At 35.4% G+C, this 25,282-nt stretch overlaps 1 long non-coding RNA gene across 4 annotated transcripts in view; it reads right to left on the minus strand.

Moving 5' to 3' along the window:
- The window catches only part of LOC106041739 (uncharacterized), a 35,195-nt gene extending 10,846 nt beyond the window's left edge, over positions 1-24,349 (minus strand). The window contains exons 1-3 of one of the 4 annotated variants that reach the window (XR_001210652.3): positions 23,324-24,349; positions 7,216-7,246; positions 5,853-5,941 (exon numbers count right to left, since the gene is read on the minus strand). This is a non-coding gene — a long non-coding RNA (uncharacterized lncRNA). Of the gene's footprint in view, positions 1-5,852; positions 5,942-6,642; positions 6,787-7,215; positions 7,247-23,323 lie in introns of those variants that run through there. The other 3 variants (XR_001210651.3, XR_001210655.3, XR_007159691.2) reach the window with 3 other exon arrangements.
- Between the last annotated feature and the right edge of the window lie 933 nt (positions 24,350-25,282).

Here is a 25,282-nt window from a genome sequence, read left to right on the forward strand (position 1 = left end):
AATGCTGTCAGCAGGGGGAGCGTCAACAGCACAGGATAGTCTACAGGAGTTAGCGGGTCTTCTTGGGAGGAAAAGGGACAGACCTGCTGAATCAGAAAGGCAGAAATTTGGCCAAGTTGTAAGTATGAAAGACAATTTTGTGCTCAAAAGTTTTGATTCACATGTATAAGATAGAGAGCTCTTTATATTTAAATGGAAATGGAAAGACACATCTACCCACATATTAGAATTGTCATAAAAAAGACAGCATAACAAATGTAGCATTGTGCTTGAGGTCTTTGCCTTATATATATATATATTATTTTAGATATTAACTTTTTGTTGCATTCCTTAGTCATTGACTCACTAGAGAGTGAGTTAGTCCATTGCTGGTGAATTTTAAGGCCAATATATTATGTCGAGATTGACAAAATGAATAATAAACCAATTTTCAGTATGCTGGCATTGAAATAAAATATCTTGGGTAATCTGAACTGTCTGGACATTCTGTATTCCTGGATAATTCTTTTGTTCAGTGAGTCATTGGCTTCTGGTAAACGGTGATTACCCCTCTGTCTATGTTTGTGAAAAGTTCAGCTCAGCTAGGTTGTTGCAATTAGTTCAGACATCAATATATTATCAACATATGACTAAAGGAAAAATGTTCACCCTGAATTCTATCTTAAGAATCCAGATGCTCTCATATATAACACAATATATGAATATTTCTATTAAATTATCTTGCAATATGTTAACATACTCAGTGAGGGATGCTAGCAACTTGGAAACATATGCAAGAAAAAAAATGAGGGCAAGTAAAACTCACAGTAAGGTTGTTGCAAGGAGATGTATAGTGAGAGAATGTTTGAACTACCCATATACAACGTGTCCAGGATAAAAAACAAGTTAATGAACAACTCAAATCTGACTATTCAGGAGAAAAACTAAACATTAGATACAAACAAAATTTTAAGAATCTCCTACAAAAGAGGAGCTTAGGAACTCTTAGGTTTTCTGAAGTTATGCTACTTGGGTGCATAATCTTGTGCTTGTTAACATTGACAGAGTTGAGCCTCATGTCTGAAGCAAGTAATTTGTCATTGATTTCATGCCTGTGGCTATTTAGGAGTCACAGACAAAATGTTCCTATCTCTGAATTCTCTGGAGAGCCTGATGCAGTAGGCACCTTCAGAATGAATTTAAGTTACACCAGTTGCACTGCATTCAGCCATGGTCATTATTTTCAGAGGAAAATATTGTGCTGGCATATATGGTGGTGATGGTGGTGCATATTTTTAGTATTGCCTCATGGTTAGGGTTTTTTTCTAGGTTTAATTTCTCCTTCAGCTTGTGGAACTTTCAGTCTACTACCCCCAGAAGAGGACCTGTCCCAGTGAAGGAAATGCAACAATGCACTCTTTCCAGACCAGCAGTGAATGATCAAGACCGAGACCAGGAAGTGATCATTTGGAGTACTCCAAATGTATTTGGAATTGGAGACCTGACATCTTGTCCCTGCTTCTAAAACTGTTTCTGTATTTCATTGTTATGAGAAATGTGTCACCACAAATTCTATTTGCAGGTATGGACCCCAGACAGTATTTGCTAAATGTTTTTACTGAATCCTCCTTTGCCCCTGTTTCGGCAAGGTACTAAAACACATACTTAACATGAAGCACAAATAACAAAGTTGTTACAAGTAGGAACAATCATCTCTGTAAAACTAGAATTGTATTGTTCTCATTTATGTAATGGACCTATATATTTGTGCTATTCCACATTTGTGATTTAAGTCTTGATGTTTAAAGAGTCATTAGTAGAAAGATCCCAGTAGTTTAGCAAAAATGTCATCACTGTTGTGTGTCTGATATCAGGATACATGACACTGAATTTTACATTTTATTTGAATTTAATTTTTATAACTCTTTTCAAGGGTTAGGCAACTCTCTTCAACAAGGATTGACATGCGCAAGAGAATTAATTCAGAAGTTATTTTCTGAATATTATGCATTATTCCAGAAATCTCTCAAGGCTTCCTTAGCAAAGTAGGAAAAACTGATCTTGCCGTATGAAGGAGGGAGATGTTGTGGGTCTTGCCACTCCTGGCTTAGAAAACGTGCAGGGGAGGATAAAGTATGTTGTTGGGACTTCAAGCTGGTGCCAGGCTTGCTACTTCTAAAGAGATTGGAAGGTCCTTCCTCTCCACAGTTGTTTCTGGGTTCCCACAACCAGAACCAGACAAAACTCCCAGAGCTTTGGCATCAGCAACTCAAGCTGTGGGACTGTGATTGTTTCAGTATCAGAAGCTGTTGGCTGATGTAGGTAGAGGTCTTATTTGCCTATGTTTATATCCCTCCCTGTCTAAATACTTCTTATACCACAGAATCAGAGCATGCCGTTAATTATATATATTCATCTATTTCATTTTATAAATATGGATTTATTTTTTTTTCCTACAGAAAATCAAAAGCACAGAAGGACAGATTGGTATAAGACCATATAGAAAGTCTCCTGTAAAGCGGTGCCTTGAATTCATCTTTTCTAAGTCCTAAAGCAGACACCTAGTGAATTTATCTTTAGAGTAAGTACATTTTTTAAACCAGTAAGTCAATTGGTATATACAGTATTACTATGTTTAAAAATGCCTTTGAAGATCTGTGCAAAGCTTACTGAAGCCAATGACATCTTTGTTTATTTTCAGTGGACTAAATATCAGGATGTGGACAAAAAGAGAAGCTTTGGTCCTGCTTTTGCATTGCAAATTAAAGCAGGCACACTTGAAGGTGTAGGATATAATCTGCATGTAGAAGCATGTGGGATCATGAGGACTTCACAAAAGTGGCTGTTTCACACTTTCAGAAGTGTGCACTACTCTCTGAAATGGCATCCATTGAACAAAACTTTCAAAACTTTAACATACAGATGTGTTGTCTGAGATTCCGCCCCCCCCCCCCCCAAGATTTCCTCTAATATGGATCCAGAAAGATCTGGGAGAAGATGTCTCACCATTTAAAATAGATCTAGGTATATGGTAAAGCAAGTGAAACTAACTGCCTATATTTTGACATAACAATGTTTTATTTGGGTCAATGGCTACCATTTGTTTTAAAAAGTTTGTTCTCAAGTTTAACAAAGCTACAGCAAAATTAAAATCCTATTGAGCCAATATAGTCAAAAATGTTCTGAAGTTCCCCAGCAGGTTTGCTAACTGTAGGAACACTGTGTCTTGTTGATTAAACAGAATGACTTATTAAAACTGGAAAATCTTCATGGGTCAAGTAAATTTCTGGACTTATTTTTGAAGAGAAATAGAGAACAAACTGTGCTTTAAAACAATAGTAGCCTGAAAAATCATAATTTGTCAGTGTGTTATTGCTAACGGAGTTGATTGTATTCTTAAAAACAAAACAAAACAAAACAAACAAACAAAAACAAAAAACACTACAGTGATTTTTTTTTTTAATCTGGGAAAATGTGTTGTTTCTGACAAAATATCCTTAAATAAAAACAAAATTTGATGGTCTCCATTTCAACTTGATCACAATATTTTGTTGGTTTTATGTCAAAATATTTTGTCATAAAATTTTATAATATACTGTAAATTACAATACAAGTAATCAGCTTTGACACAAACTCTTGATTTGACCTGAAACAGTTTTTCTAGGGATGGGAGGAAAATGTGCACCACTCTGGAGAGTGAATACATGATGGGCAACATAGAAGTATGCTCTTTAAAACCACAAACCTTTCAGCTGCTGGCAGTAGTTCACTCCTGATAAATACAAGATGACTTCATTGCACCGTGAGTGCAATCATGCTGTGAGACTGCAGAGCCAGCTTTGAATTGCAGAACACTTGAATTTGAGTGAGACATTTGCTGATGAGATGTGATCAGACAGAACTGTATTATTTTTCTTGCAAGCCTTCCGTACCATCTGAAATCAGTATTGTTATTGCAAATTTACCTCTGGTTGAACTGCTCTCTACTTTCACTGTAAATTTACGTATGAAGACAACAGAAGTTGTAAGGAAGAGAAAGAAAAGGGATTTCTGGTAAACTACAGACTTCTCTTGAAGCATTTTGTGCTGTCTTCAGAACAAAAGTCCAAACTTCAGCATCTTTCTAGACCATTAAGCCTTTTGAACATCTTTCATATTAATTACCCATCCATCTCAGCAATCAGCCTATTGTTACTGAGGAAATACCCCTTGAGAAGAGTATTAGGAAATCCATTTCAGAGATTATTTTATAAGGAATAATGACCACTTTGTTTCATTAGTGGCTTTCTGGTTCTAATCAGACATTTATTTTTCACATTCACCAAACAAGGATGTGCAGCATATGTTAAGGGAAATGTGTGTGTACCATATGGCTGAGAAGAATAAATTCTGTATAAAATAGAAAGGGTGAATGAGGAAGAGTAAGGTAATATAATAAATAATGAATTCAGCCACATTATATGATTTTATCAGTATGGGGATGCAAAGACTAGAGTACCATGGAGTGCACATGGATTTTAAACCCAGGGGACTGAGTTTTACTTTTAGTATTCTAAGCTGTGCTTTCTTTTCCCACACCCTGATCAGAAGACTCTACAGTCATGAAATGACAAAGACTGTAGGCTTAATTCTTGTACATAGCTTTCCTGGCTAACTCCAACTTCAGCAGAGGTAAAGCCCATTAAGCCTAGACACATAAAACTGGGATCACCCCTGAGAAAGTTCTATGATGTGTCAGTATTGGGGTAGGTTTTCTGTGTTGCAAAACAGCACTTTGATAATTTCTAAGCACTAAAAACACACATTCTGGCTTACATTAAAAAATTTAGGCTCCAAAATCAATTAAAAGATTTCTTTTAGAACTTGGCTTGGCTTCAGAAAATGAATTTTCCCATTGCTCTAATCATCTGCTATTAAGATTTGGAGTCAGGAAGCATCTTGAGCTTAAATCACTAGAATGAATAGCTGAAAAAAAGGTTTTGATTTCCTAACCACCAGTTTTAAGAGGTGTTCTAGAAAAAAATTGCCTGTTGGATGATAATATGAAATATAGATGGGATATTTTCAGCCACAGTTTAACACAAATTGTTACCTGATAGCAGGCCTCTCTTGTTATTCTTTGGAGTTTGACTGATTCTGTTGTCAAAATCCTACATATTACTTTATACTTCAGCCTTGGAATTAGTAGTGAAATTTGCACTTGTCTGGGTAATTGTCTTAATTGCTATGGATAAAAATCTGAAGAAATGCACTGAACCTAATCTGGCACAGAGCTTTCTGTCTTACTCCTCACACGATCACATCTTAATAATGCCACACTTCACAGAAGTGCTAATTCTGGAAGAAAAAGAAACTGAATGATCACACTTTAACCTTTAGCGTATGCATTATACGTTCATGTTCCTACATCGTATACTGGCTATAATCTTGCTTACATAGGTTATAAATTCTGATTGTTAAAACTATCAGTGGCTTAATACTAATATCCAAAAAATAAAATAATGAAATGAAATGAAATGAAATGAAATGAAATGAAATGAAATGAAATGAAATGAAATGAAATGAAATGAAATGAAATGAAATAAAATAAAATAATAAAGTAGTGCTCATTAGGATCCTAACCTGTGTCTTTCCCTTGAGGAGCATATTGTCATGGTTGGTAATATCAATAATTTTTAATTAAAGAAACATTTCCCCAACCTATCCCCCAGTTTTACAGTTTAAAGGAAGTTACTGAAAATTTCCTGTTCTTAACACATAAGTTAGGATCAGGTAGAAATAAACAAGACCTCACTAATGGGAAAATAGAGTAGGAGGTGTATAAAACCATACATATATATATATTTTCTTTCAAACATTTGTTTCAAGCATACCTGATAGATTTATTGCTTGACTATGCTTCAGTAGTCTGACTCCCTGTGGTGATTTCCCAAAGACTGCAGGCCAGAATACACCCCTACTGCTGCAAAAGATTATGACATCATGGATGTTAAAACGAGAATGAATGATGTGGTCAGCCATGCATTCAATATATTACTAGAGAGGGGGTTATATGAAAACATGGCCTTTCTGTCAGATAGAATGAATGAGATATATAATTTGTTTTGTCCTTCTCTTAAAAGAACAAGGGAAAGGAGATAATCTGTCTTAATAAGGGCATGCTTAGAGTATCAACCAACTAGAAAGTAATATATTTTTAAACATCCATATGTGATCCCCTTATTAAATTAGGATGTTGAGCTAAATTTAAAGTATCAATATATAAATCAGTCAGTCAGTTAAATTAGCCAATTTTATACTGATAAATGGGAGTTAATAAAGCAATTACTTCTTTCTGAACCATAAAGGCTCTGGTTTCCAAATCAGTTGTATGAGTTATGGATTACTGACATAATTTACAAGTTTTCATTTACATGACTTATATCTTTGATTTCTTAGGAATTAGTCCTTTATTGTGTTAAAGGCACAACAAAACAGCATTTGCGTAACATTAAGGTTGGGGCAAAGCAACAAAATGCACTAGCTTCTCAATTTATGGTGACACAGTGTTCCTAACTCTATCTGCCATTGTTCTTTATGTACAGAGAGTTAAGGACAGAATTGTTGACTTAATATTGAAGGTCATGACTTTTCAATGTGTGTGTCATGACCTATGTTCCATACCTGTAGAGCTTTGCCTTTTTTTCTCTCATTTTTGTAAGCACACACCAGTAGCAGGGAGTTCTGCACCTATGTTGGCCATTTGCTATGAAAGAGGTGATATTAAAACTTGTCAGTGTATTGCCACATAACCTTCACATTTTCTGTTTTTATGAGGCTCAGCTTTGTATAGGTTGATGTCTTTGGGGGGTTGGAAATGGTTACAATGTGAACAAGGTCAAGCTTATATAGGGTGTGTTGTAAATAAATTCTCATTTTAATTTTTCACACGCTTTTTTCCTTGTAATGCTTACTGCCTAGTGTTTATCTTATTCTGCTCAGCTGAAAATAACCTGCCTCACTTTTCATGGGCCACACAAGTGTTGAGGAGCTGCACAAACTAACAGAAGTTAGGTAGAATTTTGGTAAAGCCCTATTAGTTATTTGCAAGACAGTTCTAAAATCCAAGAATTAAGTAATGGTTTACAGATTAATTTGTTTACTGTATTATCAGGTAGGAGCACAGTAACATCAATAGTAATGGCCATTATGAAATACAGTAAGAAGAACATTTCAGAAAGACTTCATAATACTTACTGATGGCATTAGTGCTGTTCAGTTCATTCAGCTTTTTAAAAAACAACAAAATAACACAAAATCAATAAAATAATATTCTGATTGAAGATATCATGTTTCTTATGAAAAACATATTTGATTAGAAAGTGACAAAAGGCTAGCTGAGAAATCAGAACTGGCTACATAGTGTCTGAGATATTTCCAGTTAAAGTACGGCATGAATAAGTATGTAGACAAAAAAAGCCAGACAGGTATTAGGAAATCAACAGTATGTTCAAGTAGAATTCTTAGGGAAACTGAAGAAAAAACAAAGCCCACACACAACATGACAAGATTTACATGGCCAAGAGTAGGGTTACTCTGGGATCTGGCCCAAATATCGGACTCCATTTCACAGACTGGCAGAGCCAACAAGAGTCTGGCAAAAAAGTAATTTTTTGCTTTGTTATGCTTAATTTGTGAGTAATCCAGAAGCTGGATTTAGTACTTCACATGGGATGAAATTTTTGAAAGATTAGCTTCCATCTTTCCAACTTATCTCCATTCAAATAACAGCTAATAGGCAAGAATTTGTCTTTCCCAATGACAAAACCAATTCTGCCGTGAAATTTGAAGCCACTTAACTTAGCCACTCACTGTAAATAAATGTTTTCATTAAACAAAAGAAATTTTCCTATAACAAGAATTTCAGTTTTTCCCACTGAGATACTCTGAAATACTTACCTTGAAATTTTTATGCACAAGTATATGTACAGTGCATTATATATTTTAAAGCTCACGGAGTCCAGGCTTCAAATACTAATGTGCCAAACAATAACTCATGACAGAGGTATTCAGCTGGTGATCTCCCTGGTATGTATTGGAGAACAAGTATGGTTTTCAGCTGTCAAATTGTATAAATATGACTTTAAGGAAATATCATAATGTGTTTTCTGTAATTTTACCAAAGTTTACCCTCAAGCCATATGTAACTGGATAAAATCTGCTGTGTCAGACAGCTTTGACCATACCAATTTGGCCTGCACTACTAGCATTAATATTATCATAAGACAATCAGTATGTCTGCCAGTTATTGTTGGTGTTACATATCATCTGAACCTCATTCCTGCCTAACAGAAAAGTAACTGGATTTAAGTGAAAGATAAACAAACTAAACATTATTGAATAGGATATAAACCCAATAAAATATTAAAGCCTCTTAATAAACTGAATTAAAAAGGCCAGTATTTGATAGGCCTAATAAGAACTGGGAAAACTGACTAAACTCTTCCCGTGTTGACACAGGAGGAGCCAAACTGCTTACATTTGCACACCATTCTTTTTGGCCCCAACTAAAATGAAATTTATTAATCATTTAAAAGAAATGGGATTTCGGCAAAACTTAATTTTCCCCTTCAGTCACCTATAATTTTATAGGACTTTAGATAATAACTTCCCTAATATATTATAACTATAGCAACCTTACAGGATGCTAAAGAAAGGCTATTTGTTTACAGTGTATAGAGTGATGCCAGATTTGACTGGTCTGGAGGAAAGCTTTCCCAAACTTTTGATCCAAAAGCTCTGCTTTCCAGAATGTTAAGACCCATGCTAAAAATGGAAACTGGTGTACAGAGTCTGTTCATCCCATTGTTACAATTATACAACAGAACAAGAAAAAGACTGATAAGGGGTGATTAAAATTATGAAATAGCTACTGTATGAATAGCGACTAAAAGGAGTCCAATTCTTCAGCTTTGAAAAGAAACAACTGAAGGTCTGTATAGAGGAGGGATTACAAAATCAAGAAGTATGTGCAAAAGGTGAATATAAATTATTTACTATTTCTTCACACAAGAACTCAGACCATGAAAATAATGATAACATAAGGCATTTTTTACTCTCAACACATAAGTAAATGGTGGCCATGGAGTGCTACGGTATGGGGCTATTAGCCATAAGATGTTTTGGAAGGAAAAATACAAATGTATTTATATTCAAACAGTAGTAAGCCAATTCTTGAAGGATAGATCTGTCAGTGTCTTTTAACACCAGTAGCGTACATGTACAAAATTGTTCAGTGATTGCTAATAGTTGAAAAATCATACCAGATCCTTTGATTTTTTTTTTTTTTTATATATCCTTGTGTGTCTGCTAGTGACCACTGTTGGCAGTGGGATCCTGGGCTGTGCAGACCTTTGGATTGACTCAGAATGGCTGTTATACAGTCAGAGACATGCACTTAACAGGTTTAATTCTCAGGAAATTCCCATCAGTTATGAGTGATTGTTACCTTGTCCCCCTAAAGTGTCCTCTAGTGGAGGTCTTCCTCTTACTCTGCTGGGGCTTCCTTCCTTTTCCCTATTTCTTCACTCTTGCATACACACTGTTTAGCAAACTTTTTAGGAGGATAGAGCAGAAGGAAGGACCCTAATATTTTCATGTTGGATATTGATGTCTGTGTCTACAGACAGTAATTCTTCCTTTGGCATGACTGTTAAAAGGCAAAATTGAATCAGATGATTGAGTCTTACTCTCTTAAAACTCTAAACCTTTTGCTTGAACACGTGTTCTCTTTTTTTTTACAAGAATGAAGGAGTATCCTGCTAAATTAAAAACAAGAAGGTGAAAGATACATATAATATACTGCTTAATTATTTCCCACTGTATAACCTGAAGCCATCAGCATAATATTTCATACATTCATATGAGAGAATGGATGTAAAACTGTATAGCCTCACATAGTATTTCATTCCATGCTGGGAGTGTGTTATCTGTACAATTACAATAGATCACTGTATTAAACTACTGTTTGTGAGAATATTGAAAATGTTTTTAGGAACTATAAATTGCTATTGTTCAGGCTTGATTTTGAATACAAGCTATATCAGTACAAAACTACATGAGGCTGGTGGTATGTCTAAAGGGAAAAAAAAAAAAAAGGAAGAGCTAATTACACTCACTCTGTAATTTTGATCCTGATTTCTAATGTAAAGGCGGAATTCATTCTGGACCTCCAGGTCACAATACCAGTGAGACAGAAACCTCAAATACTTTTTGTTATATGAACTTCTGTGTTCATCACCTCAATCAAATAAAAACAACAGTTTAATAACAAATTGGTTTGCATCAGATTACTTAATTTTATTTACCTCTTTTCTTCTATTTAGCATAGAAGACAATGGTTCTAAATGCCCACGTGACCATGATAGTTAATGTAAGCAAAACCAAAAGAGTTTTGGCTTTGAAAAAAAGGAATCTGGATCAAATTCAGGTTGCATGTGCTTAACATTCTCCAAAATGTTGCAGATGGGTTGAATGGAAGGCTGAGTTTGATAAATGGTTCCAACTCTGAAGCCACAATGCAATACTAGTAAATTCTTTTGAGATGATTAGACTGGTAGTTTAACATCTATCATTTGAGATAGACTAGCATGATAATAGATACAAATAACTCATCACACATCCCTGCTATTACTCTTCCTGTGATATTGCTGATATTCAATTGCTCATCCCAATGAATTTGATGGAATATTTTTTGATTAAAAGAAGGAAGAATTATTTTTCAGATTATTTTTTAATCTAAGGGAGTAAATATTTAATTCTCTTGTACACTTTAAAGGATGATGTGGTTTCTTATTTATTTATTTATTTGTCTGATTATTGTCTTTATTTATGTCTCAGGTTGTACCCTTATATCTCATGCACAAAACTGGAAGACTTGCATAAAAACTTCCTAACCTGTAAAGAAGTAATGGAAAATGACCTTATATATTCGTTCATTTTTTGGCTCAGCATGAGACATTTTGTTGTGGTAAAACCTATGCAAACCATTTTGGATAGTGTCAGTAACTTCCTTCTCCCCAGAGAAGTTTGGCTCTGCTGCCAGCAACATTGCACGGCTGAAGGGATTGCATCCTCACCCTGTGGGGAGCTCATTGGCTGGTGTAAACAGATGCCCTTCCCTTGGAAGCAGCACTTTTAAGCATGGGACTGTACACACCATGCAGGTGCCGGAGAGGTGAAGGAGCCCAAACAGGTTTTTGCTTTCCGTGCTGTTAGTGGAACCTCAGGTCCTGTTCTCATCATCTTTGCTGAATCTCCACTCTCAGGGAAAGATTTATATTCTCTTGACAAGGAAGAGTTAACCAAGGGGGAAAAGGACTTTTACACAGCTCTGTAAAAGTCATGTTTTGCTGGCAAACAGCAGCAAACTTGCTAGGCTTTCTTCATTAGAGCCTTGCCATTTAAGCCATCAGCGTCATTTTGTGAGGACATCAAACATGTGTACACCAGATGCCTGCGGTGCAGAGCAGCACTAAGGACCTGACTCAACTTAACAATAATCTGTGGACAGCGGGTGTGAACCTGAGCTGGGCCAACACCTCATCAGACTGCATGGCTAATTGATTTCAAAATTAGAGTTGGTATTTCTGAACAATAATCTTAAAAGGCAGCAATAAAATACATCAGAATCCTTTGAGCTAGCCAAGCTTTCATCCAAATGGCTTATTACAAAGAGCTGGCACACCTGAACTTTGGCATAGACAAATAAATCCCAAAACAGCAAATGGAAACCACATTTGGCACTGGAGGTTTGTCAAGAGAAGTTTGTAGTTATCAGGAAACAAGATTTTGGATTTTTTTTCCTTAGTGGCAGGAAATCATTCACTGAGTGTATTTTACTTCAACTGCTATGATTTACGCAATGAAAATATAGGTAGTGTTGAGGGGAAAGCTTTTTTTTTTTTTTTTTTTTTTTTAACATTTCAAAATCTTCAGGATCCCAGAAGCTCTAAAAGCACAGCAAGGGTTACAGTTATCCCAACAGTGATAACTTAATTGCATGTGTCGGTCTCCCTCTTTGAACTTTGAACTGCTGGTTTGTGGCATCATGGTCCAAAAGGATTTAGATCTGACTTTTGTGTGGCTACAATAAATTATACCCAAGTATCTGAGCAATGCCTGGAATCTTATCTTAAAGACAGGATGAGGCATCTCACTTAAGGGATGGTATGAATTTGGAATACAAATCTTTCCAGGAACTAGCATTTAAGACCAGGTAGAAAAGCCTGCCTTTTCCTTCACTGTAAGTAGAGTTAAAAGAAACTCTGGAATATGTAAATAGGTTCATTAATTTACTAGTACAATGTGGTCTGGAAAAATGACCATCTCCAAACTACTTACAGATAGAACTAGTAAAGTAATGAAGTAACTTAAATCCATTTGGACTGTCTTGTTATTTCCATTGCCTGTAGATAGCTTTATACATTTGATTTGATGAATAAAGAAGTATGTAATAGACTAGAATCAAGTGCAGCTTTCATCATCGATAGGTGTAAGTGAAATGTTACCCACTGCTTGATTACTAGCTTTGTGTTTAAAATTAGTGGTAAGTTTTACCATTCTGAAAGTCTCCCAGCCTGATTTTGTGATAACAGATATAGTTCTGTTCATGGTCTTGAATTATTCTGATCTGTACTATTTATATTTGTATTGGTATGGTGTTAAGCTTAGCTCAAAAAGTGCATATTTTTGGTATGTATTATACCTTCACAAACAATCCTAAGACTAGTACGACTACAGTTTTCTGCATTACTTTGTCAATGGATATAAGCAGTCTTTTAGATGCACATCTAACGTGCTAAGCTCAGCTTTAGACATTTCAAAATATTTTTTCTTCCTTCATTTTATGTCTAATTACAATTTTCAGACATGGCCTGATTCTCATCCCAATTACAAAGTGATTTTCCAGATGTATCCCTGGATTTTCACTGGATTATTGGTACGAACAAAATTGGTCTGTGATATGGCAACTTTCCGATTATAAAGGGCTCAATTCAGTTACACAAGTTTAAAGCCAACCTAATTCTATTAACTGCCAATCTGTAGTGCAATGAGAGGATAATCAGACCTTGAAGATTCATCTTGCCCTTTTGAAAAATTTTGCTACTCACAATGTTGCATCTCTTGATCTTGCCAATATATTATTGTGTCTCCAATGGACTAGGCATATGAGAGCTCCTACTCATACCTTGTATTTTAGCCATGATTTTTTTGAGACAGTTTATGTTCTTCAGGCACATAGGTTTGAGGTATGTGGAGAAATTCACATTTTGACTCATTAGCTACAAATGTTGTGCTTCTCAGTATTTCAATCAAGTAGAAGATGCTGAAATAATGGAGTATTTTCATAAAATTGTGAGCAGCTCTTGCTGCGATAACTTAGGTTTCTAATATATATGCACACCACTTTAACATTTAATTACTTAGGTGTTGATGCTCATCTCCTTGTTTGTCTTTAAAATAAGGTATAAACTAACCTAAAAGTACAGCACATACACACACAAAAACAAACAAAAAGAGAGAACAGATTCTGGTCTCTCTTATATCTGTTCAGCCTGACTGACTTTAGCAGGTTTTTCATAGGCGCATGCGAGGGCAAATTTGCCTCTAGATTGTTTTGCTTTTCATAATGACACTTTCTTTTGCTCATGTAGTAGAAAATCAAGGACTTGTTTTTATAAAATTGAAGAAGAGAATAGTTTGTAACTTAATTACAGCACATGGCTCTTCATGTTTTCTTACTAACTCTACACATATTCATATGCAAAGCAAAAGGATACATCAAAGTGACACAAACAGCATAACAAAAGCTGTCTACAAAGTCCTGCACCAGCTGGTACTCTTACATGTTTTAGATTAGAGTCCAGAGAGTACTGAGACTAGACCACCACAGAAGAAGCAGCTAGGGGACACGGTGAATGTTCCCATGCACAGTATTATGCAAACACCTGTGTCAAATTAATCTAGGCTTATCCACTGTGAAAATTCACAGGGTTTAATGGCTTTTCTTACCTGTGAAGGGGTGGTCTAATATAGGACTTCTGTACAGAGTCTGATGCAGAGGGGCAGGTTTCATATTTTTGTGTGCTAATGTTAAAAGTCAAAATATATGTTAGTAGATAAACAGGTGGGAGTTACCATTCAGCAGTCAGAAAATATACAAAAGGAGCATGAATTCCTCAGTTTTTATTCATTTTTGAGTATCAAAAGGTGACTCAGAAGCCACTAAATCAGTATTCATAATGAAAATTTTTATGGAGTCCTCTCTGAGGAAAAAAAGAAAGTGGATCCCTGCTGTAATCTGCAGAATAATTTTATTCTAGGGAAAGATAATTATATATGTGTGATATGTCTGTATAGTTAGTTTAAAAGCTTTTTCCCTGTATTATGTTTCTCTCAGATTATTCTGTGCAAAGACAATTCACTATCAGAAGGCTATTTACTCAAAGTTTGGTCACTGTATATCTTCCTTTGTTTTTAAAATATTGAACAGCATTGTGCTGTACTTATGTTTCTTCAACTAGGAAACAGCAGAAAAGAAAGAGAGGTATCACAGACCCACCCATTTTCAAAAAAAAAGCTTGGCTGTATCAAGTAGTTTTAAGAATACATTCCAAATACATCAATAGTCCCATTAGCTGCCATGCATATAAAGAGATAATCAGTGCATTTCCTAGCTCTAATGCTGTAGTTAAAATACTTTGGATTAGGGTTTGTTTGTTTGTTTTATCCTTGCATTAGTCTTTGATAACAATGCCACAAACAAGACTATGCTTGTCTTCTATATGGAGATGGATGAACTGGCTGCCTCCAAAACAAGTCTAGGAATTCTTAGAGATAACATGAGGGAAATCAGAACGTAACTGGAATTTTTACAGGGCTGCTTCTCCAGTGTTAGCATCTCCAAAGGTTATTGGACTTCTAGCTAGATCAGCACCCCGACTTGATGCTTACATTGTTGAAAGACTACTGGGTCCCTCAGTGTTCTCAGCTAGCTTCCCTAGAAATATAAAGAGCCTTAACATGGCATGTCTCGGACCACAGCAATCTTTGCTGTGGGGCAGTACTGCTTCTTTATCTGTAGTGATAAGGCAAAGGTCTTCCTACAGCAACTAGACTGTTGCCTTATCGTTACATGTAACGCAAAAGTCTTGCCAATAATGTTTAATGCCTATTAAATAGTATATCTTATATTTTCCTACATATTCTCTGTCAGTATATCTTACAAAACGTTTGATTTTGATTTCCAGTTTTAGTAGGCTAACCAGCAGCCTATCAATACAAAAAACTAGAAATGAAGCAGAGGGACAGTGAAAATGAAGCAGTTACAACAAAACAATTCAAATAAACTGTTGATTACATTAGATGGTAGGCAGAAAAAGCCTAAACAAATGTGTTATATTGCAAAAGAATAAAGATTGGAGTATTGTAAATTATTAAAATTTAATATGATTCAAAAAGCAACTTGTATATTTACACCTGTAATTGCATATGGAATATGCATAACTTGGTACATAATAATTAATGCATAATTGCACAGAAATTGATTTCTAAAGGCAGCACTACAGGACAGGCCCTGCCACCATTGCTGCAGTATAGGAAATTCTGAAGAAAGGAGATTTATATGATTCTCAGGAAGGGAAAAAAAGAGGTCTCAGAGTCCTACACCCTGATGAGCACTGCAGACCAATATGAATTCCTTTCACAGTGGCAGTCAGCTGAGGTGATGTTGTTGCCCTTCAGGGGGAGAATGGAAGACCTCTGGAAATGCGTTGCTAAAAACCTCAGCAAGCTGGACTGTAGGATAATTTCTAGGTGGACTGTAGGATAATTTCTAGGTGCTGGCCCCTACAAAGTTACCTGTAACAAACAAACAAACAAACAAACGGAAAAGAAAAAAGATTAAGGAGACTTGACAACAGTTGTGGAGGATATAATTTGTAATATTCAAAGTAAGATTGGAGGGATATGATGTGTGGTTCTACCACATGAACAAAACATTATATTAGACTGGAGTTCCTTTATTTATTTATTTATTTATACTTTTTTCCATATGTTTCTTTGCTTAATTATATGGGAAGTTTCAGAATACATAATACACAAGGCACAGTCTGTTAAAGGCAATGATGATATAATACTAGCTCTTCTAATGTTGCCCCACTGAGTTTGGTTGGCTCTTCTAGCCTTGACTTAGTGCTGATGGGATTCTAAAAGACATCAAGGAAAGTGACAACTGCATCTCTCTGCATCATCTACTACACATAAGTGTCATATATTAGCGTGGTCTGACCTCTCAAAACAATGTAAGCAGCCTTCTGGTATAAAGAAAAACATACACCATACAGAAAGACACTGTATTAACAACAGCGCTAATGAATTTTACTTGGATCGGAAGGTCCAAATAATCAAACTGGGAAGCAGAATTTAGACACTCAAAAAATAATTATGTTCTACCAAACGTTCCCAGCTATGGTATATAATACATCTCCACTGACTGCAAGGAAGCAGTGCTAATTTATGCCAGCTGAGGATGCTGGTGGCAGTGGTGAAATGTGTCTAAGAAAGATAGTATAGTTTGGAAGTGGAGTAATGCAAAAAGAGAGAATAATAAGGACACCAAGTTAATCTGATGTGCAGTATGAGGACAATAACGTCAAGATTAAACAACATGCTGATTAATCTGCCTAATTCTAAGCATATTATTTTCAGAATTGATTTAAATTTTCTAGTTACCACTTTATCTCTCTTGCTCTGGAAATCAATCTATGCCATTTTTCTCATTTTATGGACTCATTTTTTCTTCTTTGCCCAGCATTATCAAACCATGCCACAAATTCAATTAAGCCGTTGTGATGCCAAAACCTGTGGTCCTGGCAAAATGTATCATGCAGCATATCTAGGTAAGTGAATTAAAAAAGCATCTGAGCAGGTATCTGGTGTGTGTCACAGTTCATTCTTCTATAATAAACTATGTTCTCTTTCTCATTCATTTGTCAATCATAGTAACTAAAGATTATTATTTGCTGTATGTACGTGACACCAGCAATTTGCAAAGTCTGTTGGAAAGAAAATCAGGTTAGAATGACAGAGTGAGAAATTAAGCAGAAGTCTGATGTAATTAGCTACAACAATCAGTGCTCTAATTTCTGATTTATTGTTTCCTGTTTTCCTGCTGCTTTCAGTCCATGCATACTGTATGTGCTTCATATAGGTCAAACAATTGCCTTATCAGTCCTGGCAAACCAAGAGGTCAGAGTTAACAATATTTATTTAAACATGCAGGATGCTTCCCACTGCAATTAGGAAATAACTATTACTAATAGGTCTTTGGTGCTATTTCCTCATTTATACAATTTTGTAAAGAGATAGAGGCGATAGGGAATTCAGATTTCAGAGTTCTTCATAAATATTTCTTGCAGATAGATTTACTTAGCTAGTAGCATTTTGCTTTGTCAAACTGGTCATACTGAATTCCATCAAATGACAATCTGACAAGAAGATATTAATGTGAAATGCTTAAATTTGCTTATATCAGTTTAATAACGACAGGCATGTGGCATATTTTGTATTATTTCATGCCAGATCTTAAAAAGAGACTAGCCAAGTATTAGTCCCTCTGAAATCAATAAGAGTTTTGCTCCTGACTGCGGTGGGATTACAACTTGGCCCTATGAATTTGTTCTAGCTGCCATTTTCACACTGTACAGAGTTCAAGGTCTTTGGATGAGCAATCCTTTTTACTAATCCAGGACTGTACATAATTTACTCTTACACAGTTCTTTCAGTTCCAGTAAGAATTTGCATGACTTCTTGTTTTAATTCGAAATCCATAAAGCAAATTGTACGTTTCAGAAAGGTACTTACTATGTGTATTCAACTATTCAGGTTACAGCCACATTTTCATAAAAAGTGAAGCTAGAAGAGACCCTCAGAGGTCATATAGTCTGGTCTCCAAACTATTTCTATAAATAAACTATATCTAAAACATTCCTGACAGAAGTTGGCCTAGACTAGTCTTTTAAAACTCCAGAAATGGAGATCCCACAACCTGCTCATGTAATCTACCCTTACAGAGGGATAATAGGAATAAAATTCCAAGGTAAATACCCTTACTGCAAATTAACCTTATTACTTATTTTCCTTCCTATTTGTAGGCATGGAAAGTAATTTAATATCATCTTTGCAGTGACATTTTACATCACTACGTCATGTCTCCTTTCTTTTTTTTTTTTTTCCTTCTAAAATAATCCAGTATATCTGTTCCTTGAAATTTGCATTTCATTAACTGCTGATCATTTTCTGGATGATGAGCTTTGATCAATCTTGAGAGGGCAATTGCAAAGCTGGGTGCTTTACAAACAACTCTTATGGTTCTACTTCTCATTAAGATATTTGCTTTATTGAAATGTTAGGATAGTTTTGACTCATGTGATACACTATAACATCCAGATACATTTCTGTAGGATTGCTATCTAAACAAGTCATTTCTCATCCAGTATTTGTGAAGCGGATTGTTCCTGCTTAAATGTTTTATTTGTCTTGATTGAATTGCTTTCTATTTATTATAGCCTATTTCTCCCATTATGTCAAGCTTATTTTGAATTCTAACCTTGTCCTCCAAAATGCTTGTACTCCTCCCAGCTTCATATCACATAAGAATTTAATAAACTTACTGCCTGTTGTACCATCCAGGCCATTAATGAAATGACTACACAGTATCAGACTCAAGACAGATCTCAGTAGAACCCTAGCTGATACCCTACACTGATTTCCAGTGTCTTCTGCAGTCTAGTGTTGGGTAGAAAAGATAATTTCCTTTTTTTTTTTTTTAAAAAAAAAAAAACCTCTTTCTCCAGTGAGGTTATATGCAAGATGCTATTAAATGTTTTAATGAAGTGAAGACACAGCACATCTACTCCTTCTCTATTCTACTTCTGAGGCTTGTTCCCTGTCACAGAAGGGAATTAGCTTGCTTTTTACTAGGTACCTTATTTTTAGACATTACTTTTCACTGATTAATCTTTTAAGTGCTTAAAAATAGATGTCTTCTTTATTTTTCAGTGGTCTGAAGTCAGGCTAGCTCTTCTAGGGTGGTTCCCTGACTCTCCCTTTCTCCTTTTGGGAGTAATCACCACATCTGTCTTTTTTTTTTCTTTTTTCTTTCTTTTTTTTTTTTGGAGCTCCAGAACCTTGATGTCTGCTGATTCTCTAATTTGTAATAATACCAGGATTACTTTGCCACTTCTGTAAATACCCATTGGATTTTATTCAGGCACAAACTACAAGAAGTCCTTTATAACTCAGTGCAGGTTGAGGTTTTACCCTGTTGTTAATGCTAATCACAGAATCTGTGTGATCTCAGGTAAGTATTTTTCATGAGGCATGAATCAAAAGAGTATTGAACCCTTCTTGGCTTTATCTAGTACTATTACTTTTCATCCCTATTGACTATCAGGCTGATTGTTCGTTTAAGTCTTCTCCTACTAATAATATAGATTTACAGAATAACTTCTTATGTTACATTTTTACACTTCATGGGCCTGGTACTGACTGTGTAATGTCTCCACCTTTCTGACTTTTTTTCCTACATCGTGTTATTTTTGCATATTTATCATAAGAAAGTATAATTACTTTTTGATTTTCAGATCATTGTAAACATCACAGTTGAGGCATACTTCTTCACTGTCAAAGCTCAGAATTAAAATTGAATGAGAGTTGCTTTCTCAAGTTGCAAACTAAGATTCCTTTGCACCTTCACAATCTCAACTGTTTTCTCCCTCTTGGTAAAAAATAAGAATACATCCTCTTATGTCCTTTCTCTATTTTCCCTTTCACAAACTTATCCCCTGACCAAAAATCTGCACTGTGTTTCTCAAAATGTAGTTACTAGGAGGAGATCTACCTGCCTGGAACCACTGGGTAAGTTTCATTTGTGAAGACAAGTTCTGCAGTTAACTGTGCTAGTCCCAGGGCAGTGCTGGAGAGGAGTCAAGTCTACAGCATGACTACAGCATGCAATATTGGTAGATTTAGGATTCAGGTAATATCAAGGAGCTAATATTCTGCAAGCTTAATTTATATCATGCAACATCTGCTGTCCATAGATGTGAGTTCTTTAGCAAAGGGTAGACCAGAATGGAGGAAAAAGTGATAGAAAGGGAACTATAATGGTGGAATATAAATGTTTAATTGGTAACAGCATGAACTGTTAAAATCATTATCTTCAGGAACTATGAAAGGAAGAATATTTCAGTCAAGGAGTATGTCACAAAAATTTTGACTAGTGCACCTTAGAAATTAAAGTTTTGAAACAAATAAGGGTAATCTATGGATAGATGGAAGATACTGAGAGTCTGAATGCAGAGTACTACTGGTTTATTAATGAAGTCATTTTTTAAACAGCCTTTAAATATTTTCTGTTTTCAGCTCCTTAGCAGTTTTTAGTTTGAAGTCCCACCTTTGGGGGTTTATTGCTCTTTTACTTCTATTTAAGGGCTTCTTGGACTGTATGCATTGCTTCTATTACTATTAGTGGGTTAATCCATATTTCTCTGTAAAGAATCCTATGTGGACTGAAGGCTGAACTCTCAGTGTGAAGTCTGTGTCTCTGTAGCTGAAGGAAACTTGCATTCAATTTGGACTTTCTAAGTATAACTTCAACTGTAATTTTTACTTTTTTCTTTTCTTCTAATTTTAATTTTCAAATCATTCACTTTTCTCATTTTTCTCATAATTATTTCTTTCATTGAATTGTACTTCACAGGCTGTGTTACAAGTTTGGAAAGAAAAGTTTCTCAAAAGTTTTTCTCAGTTTTGTGAAATGGATGAATACATGGGCTGAGAGCTTATTTATAAGCTAACATTATTCAAATAGAATTTTTTTTTTTGTCTGGTTAATATTCCCTTAGGGTTTGATCTTGTTGCTTTTGCTATCTATGAGAAATCTTCCATAAAGTTAAAGGTGTGTGGAATCAGGTGTTAAAAAAAATTATATTGAAACATGACATAATTATAAATGCTAGTAAAATTTTCAGAGGTGATCTTTCAATGGCCCTAAGAATTGAGGGCTGATCCATACCAAGATGTGGTTTCTTAAAAAAGGTAATTTACTCAATCCCCACTTGTTCCCCAGCTTTCTGAAAGTTACAAAGAGAAGTGTAGAGCACTCCTCAGGAAACTCATGCATTCAGGATCGATAGCTTTTTATGGAGCATATACAATTGGTTAAACTCCAGCACACATTCAGGAGTTTTCTATGTGTACCTTGAGCCAGCTCAAGTCCTAGTGCTGAGGTGGACACTGACAGCGGCCTGCCTTCAGGCTGGATAAAGACCTGAGTATGCACAAGGAAACCTACACCAGCAAAGAGGGAGACATCATATCTTGTCCATTATCATGAAGGAGGCAAGACTCCAGAGTATAACTGGCAACAGACACAAACATATAACAGAAGGTTAAAGCAGTGGTTTTTTTTGTTTTTTTTTTTTTAAACCTTTTGTGGATTCTAATATGTGCAGTCTGTTAACATTCCTGGTGGCTTCTGAAATGTGTACTTATTTCTGATAAGAGTTACTATACAGAATGCTTATTATTTCAGGCATTTTTACTTTTTAGGAGTAATTTAGTAGTACTTCTCTTGCATATCAAAGCACTTCATAAATGGGAATAGACTAATTCATCATTATTCACGCATCAAAGTTTGGGTAAAAAGGGACAGCACAACTAGAACTTAGTTGTCAGATGAGTATGTGAAGGTAGTGTAGGAAAATATCACTGTGCTCCTTTACTGGTTATCATTCAAGGATATAGGAAAAAATCTTAAACCTTCCTGGGATGAACCACTGGTATGAACCACTGTAAGAGCCAAAATACAGATAAAGAATTTTATTTTCCCGTAACTGACAGTTCAATCCAAATTAACATCTTGGCCAAATGTTCAGCTAACATCAATCATTATAGCTTCCTCAAAGTCAATTTACACCACCTTATTGTAGATGAAGATAGCTGTAGGATATCATATAGATAAAAGGCACACTGATATGAAAAGTTCTTTCACCATATCAGGCTGGTCAAAACATAAGGAAATGTTTTCTACAAACAGAATAGCTTCTTGACCAATAAACATTGTTAAGAAATTCATTGCCATAAAAAGACATCAGTTATAAAACTTTTTTTTTCTTTTAATTTAAATTACTTCTATAACATTTTTTAAAACCTTTCTTTTGGTTTCGTAATGTTGCAATGAATTGCGGCCATAGGGTTCTTGTGCTCAGCTGTCTTTGTTCCCCTAAACTGAAAACTCTGAAACATTGGTTAAGAGCTCATTAAATAAAGAAATTTAAGAAAACATATTATTAAATTTAATTTCTATGAGATATTCCTGTGGCATTTGACACTTTAAAAGTATCAGGAGTTATGGAGAACAAAAACTTTAAACCCCTCTAATTGCTTCTGCTGGGTCTGATGGAGTAAGGATTAATTATTTGGACACACACAGTGCAAAACATCTATCCATCCTGAGTAACCAGAAAGTTACAGAAGAATATATTTAACATTAAGAAACAAAACTCAAGTGGGAAAAATATCTCTAATCATAAGCAGCATTAACTACATTGGCAGTGTCATTGTCATCAGATTCTATGATTTCAAAGGGCAAACACACACAAATACTAATATCATTTGCATCTTAACATCTTAACATGTGACTATCCAAAGATGTTCTTTTTTTCTGCCATAGACTATAAGAAGCAAGAATTAGTACTTTGGCTGCCAGTAAAAAAAAAAAAAAAAAAAAGGAACGCTTTATGACTTGTTGACTCCACTGTATTTATGCTCTTACTTAAAGTTGAAGTTAAGCACATGCCTCAATATCTGAAAAATTAGTAATATATTTTTAAAGAAATAAGTATTTATTTCAGCAAAAATAACATTTTCTAAATTTCCATTCGTAGCCAGTTATTTGCTGCAAATGTAAATCTAATGTGACATTTTGAGTATAGTACTTAAATTAAAAGTTTGTGGCCAATAATCATTGCCCAGATTACTAATACTAGATATTAGTTTAATTTTCTACAATTTCAGGAAAATGTCAATCCAGCAGTATTGTGGTCTGCAACCATCCTAATATTTATGCGCTCCCCAATTTTTAGCAGACTATTATTTTTTCCCCCCAAAAAGTGAGTTAATCTTGCTTATTTGCTTCAAAATATTAATGCTAATTTTCTTTGCCAGTTAATTTGGAGGTAGAAAACCTAACTTGGGCTCAGTCTCCCTTGTTTTATAATTTAATACCAATATTACTTACGTTATTAGTTTTACTGGTAAATCAAGGAGCAAGTTGCCAGAATCCAGCTGTGACCCCAGGGCAGGAACTTTCTGCCGGCTGTCACCTTCTGACAGTTCGGGCTGTTAATTACCTCCAACGGTTGGAGCACAAGCACCTCTCTGTCTGCCAGCTGGCAGACTCAGCCTCAAACTGGCAGCCTGAGAAGATTTAAAACTTGTAACAAAAGGCTGCTATGTAAACAGTTTATTGTATAATACACAATGGCAGCAGTAGACCCACATCAGGAATCAAAGGTAGCCTCTGCACTCATGAGTAGTTGAGACTGGAAATGATGCAAGCCCTTGTTTGCCTCTTTCCATCAGCCAGTGGACAAAACCTGAAGCCCAAAGTGAAACTCAGGACCAGCCAAAGCTTTGCAAACTCCGACTACTTGAATCTAGAGATCTGAATTGTGGAGGTACCATTGAACTACACTGATTACTTCACCACATGAAAATACTAAAGCAACACTTTTATTGCCTGATGACATATCAGTCACCAGTCAAGAGAAATTACAAAAATCATTATTGTTTTTTCCTTTTTGGAAAAAAAAATGCAGACTCCGTGAGTGTGTTTTCAGGACCCTGCAACTCCTTAAAGCAGCACAAATGTCCTCTGGAGCTTTAGCTGACATACACCAAGGAAAGAGCTCATGATTATACCATGACTATACATGGGCATTTCCAAGAAGTGGCTTGTATTTGAGCTTCTGGACCTTTATTTCAGGTCTTTGTTTGACAACCACTGACGTCTGGAAAACAGAACCACCAATTTCTCCTAAGGACAGGTCAGAAAAGGTACCCAAAACATTTTGTAAGCTGCAGCTGATTGTTTAGGGCACTTGCTGAGAGGAAGAGCTGGACTACTGTCTACCCCAGCCTTAAGAATGTTCAAGTCCCCATCTCTCCTTTGTTTGGAGAATGGCCTGATAATCTCCAGGTGAGCATGGGCTGCTGGAGACCTAGAATTGCAAAACTGATGAAATCCAACAGGGAGGTATTCTGGATTTGATCCTTATTCTCTGGAATGCTTATGTATTTTATGTGTTTGCTGTTAGCTGTAATAAGCACAGGGTTTCTATATCAGAAATTTACAGAATTTTACAGTTCTGAGGTAGAACTGATGGTAAAACCATGAATTATTCCACAATTTCCAATTATGTATATATACATTTGAAGCAAATGCAAATATGTAAGGTATATACTCTGCTATTAGGTCTGTATATCCAACTGGGGAGTGTTCAGACATCTGCTATATGTTTATCATATGTAGGTAAAGGATGTTAACACTGGGGATAAGCAAGATCTTCCTGAGGCCTTTAAATGATATCATTAGAACAGCTGAAATAATTCTTTAAGTGTAAGAAGTAAATGAAGTAGTAAACTGCGTTTTGTGATAGGAAGTTGAAAAAGATGTTTGTAACAAAATGATTGCTGTGGAAATATTTTTGAGTGATCATTATAAGACATCCCTTGTCTCTGTCTCACTAAGTTTTCACTCAGAGTCTAAGTAATCCATTCATACCTTGGTATAAATATTATTTCTTACATGGAAATGATTTTTTTTGTCAGTGATATGTTTTCCATAGATGTCAAAATGTTGTTTATTAAATTTATTCTAAGAAGTATGGCAGTTTATCTCCTTTGAAATTACTTTTAGAGAAAATTAACAAATCTCATTTTATAGAAAAAAAGTTACTATTGAACCAGCAAGACCTAGGGATTTCTATAGTGGAAGTCAGCCTGAGTTCCCTGACAGTTACAGTCCCCACTGCTTTCAATCATCTTTTAGATAAACTTCAGTTAAAGTACAATTTGCTTTTGAACATTTTTCAGATCAGGCATGGGAAGAGCTCTACGTCCTCCATCCCTTGCAGAAAAGGGGAAGCCAGAATAAACATTTCAGGAAAAGTGGATGTGCTGCAAAAATTAGCAATAG

This window comes from Anser cygnoides, chromosome 4 (genome assembly GCF_040182565.1).
Source record: "Anser cygnoides isolate HZ-2024a breed goose chromosome 4, Taihu_goose_T2T_genome, whole genome shotgun sequence".
In the NCBI taxonomy this organism is placed as follows: Eukaryota; Metazoa; Chordata; class Aves; order Anseriformes; family Anatidae; genus Anser; species Anser cygnoides.